Source organism: Nicotiana sylvestris, chromosome 5, assembly GCF_000393655.2.
Source record: "Nicotiana sylvestris chromosome 5, ASM39365v2, whole genome shotgun sequence".
Taxonomy (NCBI): Eukaryota; Viridiplantae; Streptophyta; class Magnoliopsida; order Solanales; family Solanaceae; genus Nicotiana; species Nicotiana sylvestris.
In genome coordinates this window covers 71,679,649-71,693,670 of record NC_091061.1, presented here as the reverse complement: position 1 = coordinate 71,693,670, position 14,022 = coordinate 71,679,649, and the positions used below count along the sequence as shown (strand labels likewise).

The following is a 14,022-nucleotide window of genomic DNA, read 5'->3' as shown; positions in this document are numbered from 1 at the left end:
TCTGCAGGTCATCTTCATAGTCACGTACCTTTTGAGTGAGGTTGTAAATGAGCCTCTCATCTTTCCTGCTTCGGCCTGGGTTCTCGGCTTCATTTTCAATTGTCGAACCTGAGCTCTGAGGGACTCATTTTCTTTCACCAATCTTCTCCTTTCACCTTCGGCCTCTTGTGCCTGCAAATCAATGTTGAAGGTGACATTTCTCAATTCTTCTTGCAGACCATGGATAATGGCCTTATATTCCTTTTCCTTCTCCCCCCAAGCTAACCTCTCTTGAATTTTATCATCAAAGGCTTGAACATGAGGCCTTTTGGTGGGCCTCTCGGGCTCTGGCTCGTTGTTTACATAAGACATTTTCTCAAACCAAGAAGTATAATTTGGATCCACTTCCCCCTTGGCGATGTCTGGTACCTGGGTGCCATTTTTTAGATATCGGCAGCTATTCCAATCCTGCTGAACTACAACCTCAAGCAATGCATCTTCTGGATGCAACTCTATGACCTGGGTGCTTAGATCTTCATCTTCAGGCACAATCTGATACCTTCCCAATTGCCTCAAGACCCTCTGCGGTGCATATGGCTGAATACTCCTTACGCCTATTATCCTCAGGTATCCTTTGGTAGCAGTCATATAGATGGCTTCTATCCTCGGGAGCCATCCTATAGTCCACTCGACCTGACCTGCGTCAAGAACTTTCAAATGAGAAACTCATGCTTCAAATCCTTCTGGTGTGTTGTAATCTTTCATCCTCTCCTCATAACTAATGATGAAGTTATTTGGGCTCGAACCGTAACTCATGAATATGGGATGATGGCGAAGATGCTCGATCAACCACATTTGTAGAATGATACTGCAACCTTCAAAAAATTGAGCCCCTGCTTTGCACAAAGTCAATGCTCGATAGATATCTGCCAGCACCAACGGGGCAAGTGTATGATTTTCCTTGGTAGTAAGGATTTGTGCAATTCTAGCCATACGAATATCCACCGTCCCTTTTTCATTTGGAAAAACCATGATCCCCAAGAATGCCACAATAAATGCGAACCGGCGATGAACTTGCCAAAGGCCCTTGTTTTGTTTATTGCTTAGACCCTTTTCATACGTTTCAAAACCAGCAGAATGCCCGAACCTGAAGTATAAGAAATGGAAAGCACAACACCCGTTGCTCACACGTTCCTTATTTGTCTGTTTACTAATATTCAAGAGGTCAAAGAACTTGTGCACCGATGGATATAAGTTGTTGCTTCCTCAAGTCCCGTCCGAATTCAATGTACCCGGCTATCTCCTCCAAAGTAGGAGTGATCTCAAAATCCGAGAAACGGAAGACATTGTGGACAGGATCCCATAAAGTTACCAAAGCTTTGACCAGATCTTCCCGCGGTTTGATTTCAAAGATGTCTATAAGAGCACCCCAAGTGCTTTTTCACCCATTTCTAACCATTTTCGTCTAGATCATTCCACCACATACGCAAGTGTAGCCGAGCCTGTTCCCTGACCACTTCTGGCGGTTCCTGGATGGTATTCATTTGTTCCTGTGGAAGATTAAGGTTAGGGTTGACTCGAGTTGACCCTTTTGTAAACAGTTTTTTTAAGAAAAAAAAAGGAAAAAAAAAAGAACCATAATCTCTTCCCTTGTATGCCAACTTTAGCCAAATGGCTGTTTTTGCAAATGCGGCCCCTTTCCAATTTCACGCGAATTTTGAGGCCGGGGACATTATTTTATGACCCCTCACAAACTTGTTCATCCTTTTACGAAAATAGCCTTTCGACAACTGAAAAATACTCTGAGGCTACCTCGGCAAGAACGGTTTAAGACATAGTCGAAGCTGGATCAGCTTATTTTGACCAAAATCAAGATTGCATTCACTCGACCACTAACTCTTTTTTCTTGTTTTTATTCTCTCTTTTTTTTCAAAAATAAGGCCGAAACTTATATAGGTTGCCTACGTATCCCACATCCGGTGAGAATCAGACCTGCGTAGTTCGGTCAGTTTTGACACATTTGAAAGAACACAGTGTTTGACTCTTTTAAAATAACTCTTTTTTGAAAAAATTTGGGCAAAATTTCAGGACGCTTTTCAAATACCAGGATGTTTAGAACCGGGTTTTATTTCCTTCCCTATATCACTCTTGGTTTTCCACTTTTTTTTGCTTTATTTTCCCTGGCCGATCAGCATGCAAGCCAAAATAAATGTTCACAGAGCACGTAGAATGCATCAGGATGGTCTATTCTTTCGGGCATATCTGTCCTAGACGGACCCAACCCCTGTGTTGAGTCCCCTAAGTTAAATGCACATGATGCAAACGAACGTTCCTACTAAGGATCCGGCATGGGGCTGTGTTTTTCTAGGTTTAAATCCTGGGGTTTTGGTCTAGACTTGGGGTACCCGAGCGGACAACTGGGGACGAGGAGGGGGCGACGTACCGGGAGCACTGAAGTCTACCCGGCCTTGTCGCTTGCCCAGCCTCATTCTATTTGGTAGAATTTCTACAGAAAAAGCGGGCCACGCGAACGTGTGCACCATTTTCAGAAGACTCAGAGGGGTGGCGTAAGAAGACAGTTATATACAATTCAAACAATATTAAAGCGGTAAACATATAACATTTAGCACAAAAAGTTCACAGAATACAGTAATATTAACAATAAATAAAACCAAGCAAAATCATATTAACAAGCTCGAATTCTTGAACCCTGAACCAGAGATTCTGGGTTCGATCCCCAGCAGAGTCGCCAGAGCTGTCACACCTCCTTTTTTACCTACACCCCGTAAAGGGTATAAATACAGGGGAGTTTTTCCAATTAAAGGACATTCGAAACGGGATCGTTTATTTATTAAGAATCAGAGTCGCCACTTGGGATAATTTATGGTGTCCCAAGTCACTGGTTTAAAATCCCGAATCGAGAAAAATTGACTCTATTTACGGTCTGCGAACACAGAAATCCGGGTAAGGAATTTTGTTAACCCGGGAGAAGGTGTTAGGCATTCCCGAGTTCCGTGGTCTAGCACGGTCGCTTTGATCATACTTGGCCTATTAAAATTGTTTAATTACTGACTTTAGATCCTACGTGCATTTACCCCTAACCGCTTTTAAATTAAAAATTATCTTAAAACAGGTCACGCGTACGTGTACCCATTTGTTTGGCGCGTCAAAAATCATGTCACGCGAACGTGTTCACAATTAATAACGCTTTATTGTTGTTAAGAAAGTTTAGCCGAAGTTATGTGAACGTATACTCCGATTTTGATTTTAGAAATCACAATTATGTCACGCGAACGTGTACATAATCAAGATAGATTAATTAAGAACAATATTTTCGACTATTCCACATGAGACATTTGCTACAAACTGATACAACTCTCTTAAATTCACTCAAGCTAGAGGCTAATGAAGATTTTTGCGCGTCGTGGGTTTTCTTTACATTTGTATTGGATGTTAATACCTTACCATTGCATTTCTGTTAGTACCACAGTAGTTGTCTGTTGCATGTATTCGGCAGGCAAGTCATTAATTCATGAAAAGCATTCAATTTGGATTATACTTAAAAAAGGTTAAGGTTCACAAATGTCTTAAACATAATCAATATTATGTGTAATATCCATAGCAATCAAAAATTAATGCTAAATACTCTTGAGTTTAAACACTTCAACGATGATGAGCAAAGATCAGTCAGCTTCATGGACATATCCAGCAAATCCAAACAAATAGGGGTGCAACAAGAAAGTCATTTCAATGTAAAACATTTACAAATTAACAAATTTGTCATGGAAACGCAAACAGCAGAAATCAAGAATAGAGAAACGAAACCTTTCATTGAATGACCAACCCAAGCCCACGTACAAGAAATTCGAACAGAAACTTTATCGGACCAAAACCCAAACCTCGACGGAACTGAACGGACCCAACAAACAGAGCTAGCGACCTACGGACGAGATTTAACGGGACTCGATCTCAACAGAAACGTTACATTAAATGGAACGACGAACTTGAAACTCAGTCGACAACCTCAAACGAACTCTCCACGAGCTTTAAACGAACTCCATTGACGAAACGAGATTTCGTCGCCAGTTTCCGGCCATTTCCGGTGGTGATGGAGTTCAGTTGAGGAAGAAGAAATTGCTAGTGCCCTAGATCTATGAGGCTGATGCTTAAAGCTCTGTGATTTCGTTCAATAACCAGAGTTCATGGGGTCGTCTTTTGTGAGGTTCACGGCTGTTGGGTTCAAGAGAGATCAGATTTTCTTTTTAACGGTGAAGAAGCAGGAGTTCAAGGGGGAGGTCGTGTGTGTTGATTTGTGGCTGACTTCATGAAGAAGAAGCAGTAGCTCCCCGTTCGTTTGTTGGTTACTTTTTGAAGAAGACCAAGTTTTTGCCTGGGAGGAGTCCTTGTTGAAACCGGCGGATCCGATTTTTTTTGGGTCTTTTGTTTTCTATGAAGAAGAAGGAATGTGAGGGAGGAGGTCTGTTTTGCAGGGCTAGGGCGTTTGGAGAAGACGATCCCGAGGGGGGGTGCTTGTTATGCTCAGCTTCTGCATTCTTTCTTTTTCAGCCTTTTTCGTTCTTCTTTTTTCTTTTTCCTTTTTCTTCTTTTTATATTCTAGGTTTTTTCGTAGGGTTTTTAGGTTAAGGGGTATGGGCCTAGAAATTATGGGCTTGACAATTGTGAGCTAGGTCCAAAATTAAGCCTAAAAATGGGTTGTTCGAGCCCAAATTCTATTCTTTCGTTGCCAACGAGATTAAAAATACGGGCCCATTTATTAATTATTACTACTATTCAAATAATTATTTAAAATAAAACTAACCATTAAAATAAATCTATGTTTGGTATTTTCAAATATCATATTAAAATAAAAATACGATACTATTGTTGTATATATATTTTTTTTTAAGATTAAAAATGATTACGAAACATTAATGAACCTATTTTTGTAAATTTTGTTTTCTTGTAATAAAATAGAGTAAAAGAGTCAAAAATTACTTAAAATATCTATATTATGCCTAAATTAAATATTTTACGCTAATATATAAAAAATCTTGGGAGGGCCAAAAATCACATGTTTACAATGATCCTTGACGGAAAGGAATTTGTTGAACAGTGTTGTAGAATACGTAATTTCTGCATAGCAATAGTGCGCTAACTGTGTAGAATATGGAGCAAAATCAGAACAATTGTTAGGGAAGGGGAGCATTTATAGTGTAAACCTAATATAATCGTCCCCTAAGATCACACGTCTGTTATTAGCATTATTTGCTCATTTCGTATGTTATGCCTGGTGGATTTATAACTGCCAAAGAGTTAATATAAAATCCCAAATATTCCAGAATCTGCTTATTTGAATATCATCTTTATTCGGACAGTGGTGATTATCCAGATGGTCTCCTCCGGGGTGACACTATCTGGTCCACAGTAGACAATTCGTGATGTACTTCCTCAATCGACCCTCCGATTCTTGAGTCAAAGTAGATTGATCCTGACTTGGAGCTAAGTAAGAAATATTTGTCACGTGTTGATTATTGCGCTTGCGACGTGTCTTGACCGTATTTTACCTATACATCTGTAATTTCTAGGACATAAGAGTGAGCAAACAAACAAGATATATATATATATATATATATATATATATATAAGGTGGAGATGCCACCATAAGCTAGAAGGAAAAAATTGTAATATGACGAAGATAAAGAAGATAGAGAGTGGAGCTAAACAGAAATTAAGGTAAAAGAAAAAGTAGAGTTACATTATTAAATAATAACGACCTAATGAAAAAGAAGAATAAAGTAACGAGCCATCACAAAAAATCGATCTATCACATAAAATGGATCTTTTTCTGGCGGATTTAATAATATTACATTAAAATTTAAGTAACAATTAAAACAAACATGCTATTTGAAAATAGATATGATGATCCAACTCATTTTTTGCTATTCATTTAAGATGTAGGAGGTTTACCATCCATTTAAAAGGTATTATTTTCCAAACCCAAAAGACTATGGGGTTAAATGAAACTTATAATGTATGGGCAAAAGCGAGAATAAACTTTCAAAGTGATTTCATGAAGTACGTCGGTCCAATGCCTCATGCTTAGGTTCACAATGCTATACGTGTCTAAGAAGGAAGTTTTCTTGAGCTGTAGGAACTATCGAAATCACCACCTAAATATTCTCTTTTTAGTTGCAGCTGCACATAAGATTATTTGCCAATTTTTGAGGGAAAAAAAAAACTCTCTATAGGCATGGGTGATGAGCGAGGAAATAGGCTATGGGGATTTGGAGGAGTCTCTATTTGTGGTGCTACGGCCAAAGAAATTGAACAGTTGTCTAGAGACGGCAGCCATTACAGTCTCTCTACTGGAATTCTGCCTTCTCTCGGTGCCAGAACAACCAACCGCACAGTCAAGCTACGCAGATTCATCATTCATCCCAGTGATCACCATTATAGGTAAACTTTTCTATCCAATGAAAATGAAGTAAAAAAGAGAGTAAAGAACTACCTTTGTCTTCTTTCTAGAGAATATCGTTTGTCATCCAAAAATGGCTGTAGTCTTCTCTGTTCTGATTGGTTTTGTAAGTTATTCCATTCATTCTAATCATTGCCACATTGCTGTACATAATGTCATTCTGATGAAGGCAAATTCTTGCACGGCTAAGTTTGTTGGACATCCTTGCTCATTCATCACTTTTAATCGACTCGACCGAATTTGTTTTTTCTTGAACGGCATAGACATTATTTAAATTTTTAGCTGACTTGCTTTTCCTGCAATTTGAAGTGTATTTGTAACTCTAATGAGTCATTTGGTTCCAAAGAGGGTTATTCAGGAATTACTAATCCCAGGATTTTATCTCACGTTTTTCGCTGACAACATAGTCCTGATTGATGAGACGCGTGAGGGAGTTAACGCTAGATTGGAAGTTTGGAGAGACGCTGGAGTCTAAGGATTTTAAGTTGAGTAGGTCAAAAACTGAGTACTTGGAATACAAGTTCAGTGATGGGATGCACGAAGAAGGAGCGGAAGTGAAGATTGGTACTCAAGTCGTCCCCAAAAGAGATAGTTTCAAGTATCTTAGGTTGATTATTCAAGGCAAGGGGGAGATTGATGAAGATGTTACCCATCGTATTAGAGCGGGGTGGATGAGGTGGAGGCTTGCCTCGGGGGTTTTGTGTGATAAGATTGTGTCACCTGGACTTAAAGGCAAGTTCTACAGAGTGGTATGTTGTATGGGGCTGAGTGTTAGCCCGTCAAGAAGTCCCATGTCCAGAACATGAAAGTAGCTGAGATGAAGATGCTGAGATGGATGTGTGGTCATACCAGGAAGGACAGGAGGAAGGACAGGATCAGGAATGAAGTTATCAGGGACAAGAGAGGAGTGATATCTGTGGAGGACAAGTTGTGGGAGTCGAGGCTGAGATGATTCGGGAATGTGAAGAGGAGAGACATAGATGCTCCGGTTAGGAGCTATGAGAGGTTGTCCATTGCGGGCCTGAGGAAAGGTAGGGGCATGACTAAGAAGTATTGGGGAGAGGTAGTTAGGCAGGACATGTCATTGCTCCAGCTTACCGAGGATATGACCCACGATAGAAAGACGTGGAGGTCGAGGATTAAGGTTGAAAGTTGACAATTAGTAGTGTATTCCTCCTAGGCTTACCAGTAGTACTAGGACTATTTTTGTGTTATCTTATTCATGATTCTTTACTATTACATGTTGTGTCATTTGTGCACGTTACCTTAATGTATTGTTGTTACTATTGTTTGCTACTTGTTGCCTTATCTCCACTATGTCTTGAGTCGAGGGTCTATCGGAAACAGCCTCCCTATCTTTATAAGGTAGAGTCGTAGGGGTAAGGTCTGCGTACACACTACACTCCCTAGACTTCATTTATGGAATTACACTGGGTTCGTTGTTGTTGTTGTTGCTGTTGTTGTTATCATCTCAAGTTTAATATGAGTTAGTTAATACCACCAACCCATGACCAAACACGGGATAAATACGACCCCAAATTCTATACTGAGATTATAACCATAATCTTGATAACCAACAACCCCTAAAGATTTAGCCCCCATCTGTTTTCTGGAAAAAGTGTGACGTCGTTTTGACTTTTCATTGGATAAGTATCATGTCATCCGATATGTTTTCAATGCTACAGTTTCTGAGTATGTTTCTTCCGGGCATCCATTTTCATTCAGAAGATCTTTCACTCTGTTTGCAGAATGTTAACTTTATTATAGGACTTAAGTTGTATACATCGAGATTTAACTGGCTAAACAGGTTTGTCCTCTCCAGTGTAACTGTCAATCTATCGCTTGAGCATACACATTTCACTATTGGGAATTCCCATTAATGAGAACCTGAAATCCTCCAAGTTTACCTGAGCAACAAAAGAAAGAACCAGTAGCAGAGTATAACTGATGATTCAGATGTGCATACTCTATGTGCCAAGAAAATGATAAGATAGATAAAGATGTTTTCTCTCTGCCCATTTTATGTGAAGATGGTTGATTGGGTACAAAGTTTAAAAAAGAATGAATTTTTTGGAACATGTGGTCTAAATCATGACATGACATTTATCTGGCTATAAAATCACTTCATTAAAGATAAAATGAAAATTTTGAAGTTTAATTATTTCTAAGTATAGAAATCTGTCATTCTTTTTGTCCAAACAAAAAAAGAAAGTGTATCACATAAATTGAGATAGAGGGAATAAACATAATTAAAGTAGGATGGTTGAGATTTAATATTTTACGAGAGTGTAATGTGACAGAAGTATACTAGCAAAGTGGAAGTAAATTTTTGTTGGAAGGTCATAATAGTCTAATGTTATATGAGAGTTTGCGTCTACGAGAGTGTTGTGTGATAAGAGGATACTAGCAAAGTGAAAGGAATGTTCTATGAAAGGTCATAACACGATTAATGTTATATGGGAGTTTGTTGGGTCGCTAAGGCACAACATATCCACAAAATAAGTGTTGCAGAACTGCATATATTAAGATGAACACACGATCAATTATGTTTCTAGCAGGGCGAGGGCCAGAAAAAAGGCACAAATTGGGCACCGAAGTGAGCGCACAAAAAGAAGTTCTAGAACTATAGCTGTAAGGATGGTGCATTGCCTATGTACATTCTTGGTTGGGAGTCAAAATGAATACCCCTGCTATGTAATGTACTAAACCTTCGGCCATACTGCATGTGAAGAAGAGTTACGAACTCATGTTTTAATTGGTTATAGACTGGTCCGAGAATTTCAAAGGAAAACACAAAGTGGTAGAGTGACAATCAATAAAGCAACCTGCGTAGTAATGAATGAAGGGGAGCTGTTTGAGCTTTCTCATCTAGAGGCTTATATAGTGTCAGCCGTATAAAGCTCGATAAGTGTCACTTCCCTCTTCCCTTCACTTATTAAGAGGAAAACCCCTATATAACAAAAGTGAAAATCCCTTGATTAGGTCTTGAATGAGACCGAAGGTAAATGAAAATGTAGAAATAAATATGCCAACAGAAGGTGTAAGGAGCACACATAGAGGATGAAATAAGAGGATGTCATTAGAGATGGTTTTTGTCATGCCATGCATAAACCTCCAAATACACCGATCTACAGATATGATGAAGCGAAGTGTTAGAAAGAGGATGAGATAAACCTAAAATCATATGAAAGGAAGTTGTGTTAAAAGACCTACAAACCCTTGAAGTCTATGAATCTTGAGAAAAATAGAATGCAATAGAAGCAAATAAGCCATATAGAGAATACCAACTAGTTGAAAATTTAGGCTTCATGCTAGTATGCTTACCTTACGTCTAGTATTTGTTAGGAATTTCTAGTCTCTTTATAAATTTGTCTGTCAATGAAAAATTTAACGAGGATTCACACAGTCAATCCCCACTAACTTGAGATTAAGAAGTAATAGTAGTTATTTTTGTTATCATGTACCAGATTTTTGTTATCATGTACCAGATTATCTGTTTCTCATTTTCCTTTTCTTTTTGCGGGTCTGGAAAGCGGACAAGCATATTGGAAACTGGAAACCAAAATTATGCATTTCGTTCTTAGTACACCTCTCAGCCACGCAGGGAAATACTAATTAGTAGTAATATTAGATGGAAAGGTATATGATCATGGAAAACAAGTTGGCTTTTACTTAACATCAGCTTATGTTAAAATAATGTTTGCAGGGCATGGCAGAGTTTTCTGGCTGCACTGGTCATCTATACAGCTTGGGTGTGTCCATTTGAGTTTGGCTTCCTTGAGAAACCAGAAACACCACTGGCCATCACTGATAATATTGTTAATGCATTCTTTGCATTTGATATCGTTCTCAACATCTTTGTAGCTTACCGGGATAAAACCACATATGTATTAGTTGATAACCACAAAAGGATTGCTATGAAGTATGCAGGAAGTTGGATGATTTGTGATGTCATATCAACAGTCCCTTCAGAACTTGCCAGGAAAATCCCGAAACTTTTTGGTGAATATGATTTATTCTATATGTTTCGTCTCTGGCGTTTACGAAGAGTTAGTGCCTTGTTTGCCAGGTAATTGCTTGGGCTTGAAAATGATAAATGTGTTTTATATCTCCTTTCCCCTCAAAGCTCAACCTGATCCTTTTTTTTCTTTGAAACAGATTGGAGAAAGATAAGAATATCAATTACTATTGTGTGCGATGTGCAAAGCTTATATGTGTAAGTACATTTGACTGTTGTTGTGGTAGGAGATGGGTGTTTCTGATCAATGTTTCCTATTTGGTCTGTAGGTCACTCTTTTTGCTGTTCACTGTGCTGGATGCTTTTATTATCTTATTGCAGCTCATTATCCAGACCCAAACAAGACATGGATTGGGGCATCTATGGATGACTTCCTTAATCAGAGTCTATGGAATCGTTATATCACTTCAATTTATTGGTCAATAACTACTCTTACTACAGTAGGTTATGGTGATCTGCATCCGGAGAATACACGGGAGATGATCTTTGATACTTTTTACATGTTTTTTAACTTGGGCCTCACAGCTTATCTAATAGGAAATATGACACTCTTGATTGTCCACGGGACAAGTAGGACTAGACAGTTTGTGAGTAAATTTAACTATTTGATTTAGACAATGGAATTCAGTAGCTTAAGTTTCACACTATCTGTTTGTGTTTGTTGTGCTACAGAGAGACACAATCCAAGCTGCTTCCAATTTTGCACAGAGGAACCAATTGCCTGCTCGGCTCCAAGATCAGATGGTAGCACACTTGTGCTTGAAATACAGAACAGATTCAGAGGGAGTGCAGCAGCAAGAGACACTTGATTCTCTTCCTAAAGCAATCCGCTCAAGCATTTCACATTATCTTTTCTACTCTCTAGTAGATGGGGTTTACTTGTTCCATGGCGTGTCAAATGATCTACTTTTCCAGCTGTTAACTACTTGTCATTGTTTTTATAACTACAAGCATGCATATCTTTTGATGTTTGATACTAGCTCCATAATTCAAGGTCTCAGAGATGAAGGCAGAGTATTTTCTTCCCAAAGAGGATGTCATTTTGCAGAATGAAGCACCAACTGACTTCTATATTTTAGTAACAGGAGATGTGGTAACTTTATTATACCTCCGTTATGTATTCTGGATTTGACATGATGCTTTTTTGGGACTTTAAATTCATCTGCTTTGACAGGATCTATTGATACTTAAAAATGGAGCTGAACATGTAAGTTGCAATTTTGAACATACACAATTTTATCGTACATTTATTCCTTTTCTAATGAAACACAGTTAATGGCATGAAATTTCAGGTCATAGGGGAGGTCAAGGCTGGTGATCTTTGTGGTGAGATTGGCGTTCTTTGTTACAGGCCTCAGCTATTTACAGTACGAACAAAGAGCCTAACTCAGCTACTCAGAATGAACCGCACAACATTTGTTGGAGATGGGACCATAATCATGAATAATCTCCTGCAGGTATATATAAATGGCTCAAATTCTTTTCCTTTTTCGCATAACATAATCTGGCTGAAATATGACTCCAATCCACTGAGTAGCATCTGAAGGAGATGAAGGATCCAATTATGGAAGGAGTTCTGCAGGAGACAGAAAAAATGATAGCTCGCGGTAGAATGGACCTTCCTCTCACACTCTGCTTTGCCACACTTAGAGGTGACAACTTGTTGTTGCATCACTTGTTGAAGCGGGGTCTAGATCCAAATGAATCGGACAAAAATGGGAGATCAGCTTTGGTTTGTACACTATGGAGCTCTGTTTTATCCAAGTTTAAATTCTTCAAAAATTAATTAATTCCTCATCTTTTCTTTCTCATCAGCATATAGCAGCATCTAAAGGACTTGATAATTGTGTGCTTTGGCTTTTGGATTTTGGGGCCAATCCGAATAATAGAGGTAGGTACGCTCTCGTTCTAGCCAAACAACCATATGTGTTTTTATCCAAAATAATCACAAAAGTTACTGTCTGTCATGCAAACAGATTCAGAAGGGAATGTACCATTATGGGAGGCCATTTTAGGGAAGCATGATGTTGTGGAAGCCAAATGTATAGAGTGTGAATAAGTCACAACTACTATACCAAAAATTATGACAGCCACCAAATAATAAATAATACAATAAAGCAATAATAAAGGGAACACCAGAATTTACGAGGTTCGGCTAATTTTGCCTACTCCTCGGACACAACCAATATTTTATTCCACTCCAAAAATACAAGTGAAATAATACTAAAGAGAGAAGATACAAATGCCTTAAACAGATGAGAAGGCAAATGAGAGGTGTGTTTCAATCCTAAACATTAGGCCTTCTTTTATAGGGGAAAAATCCCCCCAAACTTAACTCCCAACCAATGTGGGACTTTGGCATTTTGCCAAACTTCAACAAATCTCCACCTTGGCAAAATTCCACATTTTCAATTCTCTCTCAATAACAAATTTTGGTTGTGTCTTCATCTTCAATCTTCAGTGTTCAACAATGTTGATCAAATCCAAACAATGTTGAAACTTGACCGCAGTCACCACCTTTGTCAGCATATCAGCAGGATTCTCTGTAGTATGAATTTTCTTCACCGTGACTCCACCTTCTTCTATGATTTCTCGTACGAAATGATACCGAACATCAATGTGCTTCGTCCTTGCATGATAAACTTGGTTCTTCGCTAATTGAATAGCACTTTGACTATCACAAAAAATTGTGATACCTTTTTGTTCAACACCAAGCTCCTTTAGCAATCCTTGAAGCCAAATTGCCTCTTTCACAGCATCTGTAATAGCCATGTACTCTGCCTCTGTTGTAGACAAAGCAACTGTTGACTGCAAAGTAGACTTCCAACTAACTGGTGCCTTTGCAAAAGTAAACACATAACCAGTAGTTGATCTTCGTTTGTCCATATCACCCGCAAAATCTGAGTCACAATATCCAACTACAAACTGATTGTCTTCCTGCTCAAAAACTAACCCGACATCTACAGTATTATGAATATACCGTAGAATCCACTTCACAGCTTGCCAATGCTCCTTCCCTGGATTGTGCATATATCTGCTAATAACTCCAACAGCTTGTGAAATGTCAGGCCTTGTGCAAACCATTGCATACATCAAGCTACCAACAACATTTGCGTATGGTACCTTTGACATATACTCTCGTTCAGCTTCATCCATTGGCGACATAGTAGTACTTAGCTTAAAATGGGAAGCAAGTGGAGTACTAACTGGCTTAGTCTTGTCATCTATGCCAAAACGTTGAAGTACTCTCTTCAAATATTCCTTTTGAGATAAACAGAGTTTCTTTGAACGTCTATCTCTAATTATCTCCATGCCAAGAATTTTCTTTGCCTCACCCAAATCCTTCATCTCGAACTCCTTCTTCAGTTGAATCTTCAACTTATCAATTTCTTCCAAATTCTTGGAAGCTATCAACATATCATCAACATATAGGAGAAGATATACAAAGGAACCATCTTTAAGCTTGTGCAAATACACACAATGATCGTATTTGCTTCTCTTGTACCCTTGCCGCAACATAAACTCGTCAAATCGCTTGTACCATTGTCTA

General features: G+C 38.7%; 1 pseudogene; it reads left to right on the top strand.

The window, feature by feature from the left end:
• The first annotated feature begins 5,654 nt into the window (after positions 1–5,654).
• On the top strand, positions 5,655–12,700 carry LOC104220863 (potassium channel AKT1-like; annotated as a pseudogene).
• Positions 12,701–14,022: the final 1,322 nt, after the last annotated feature.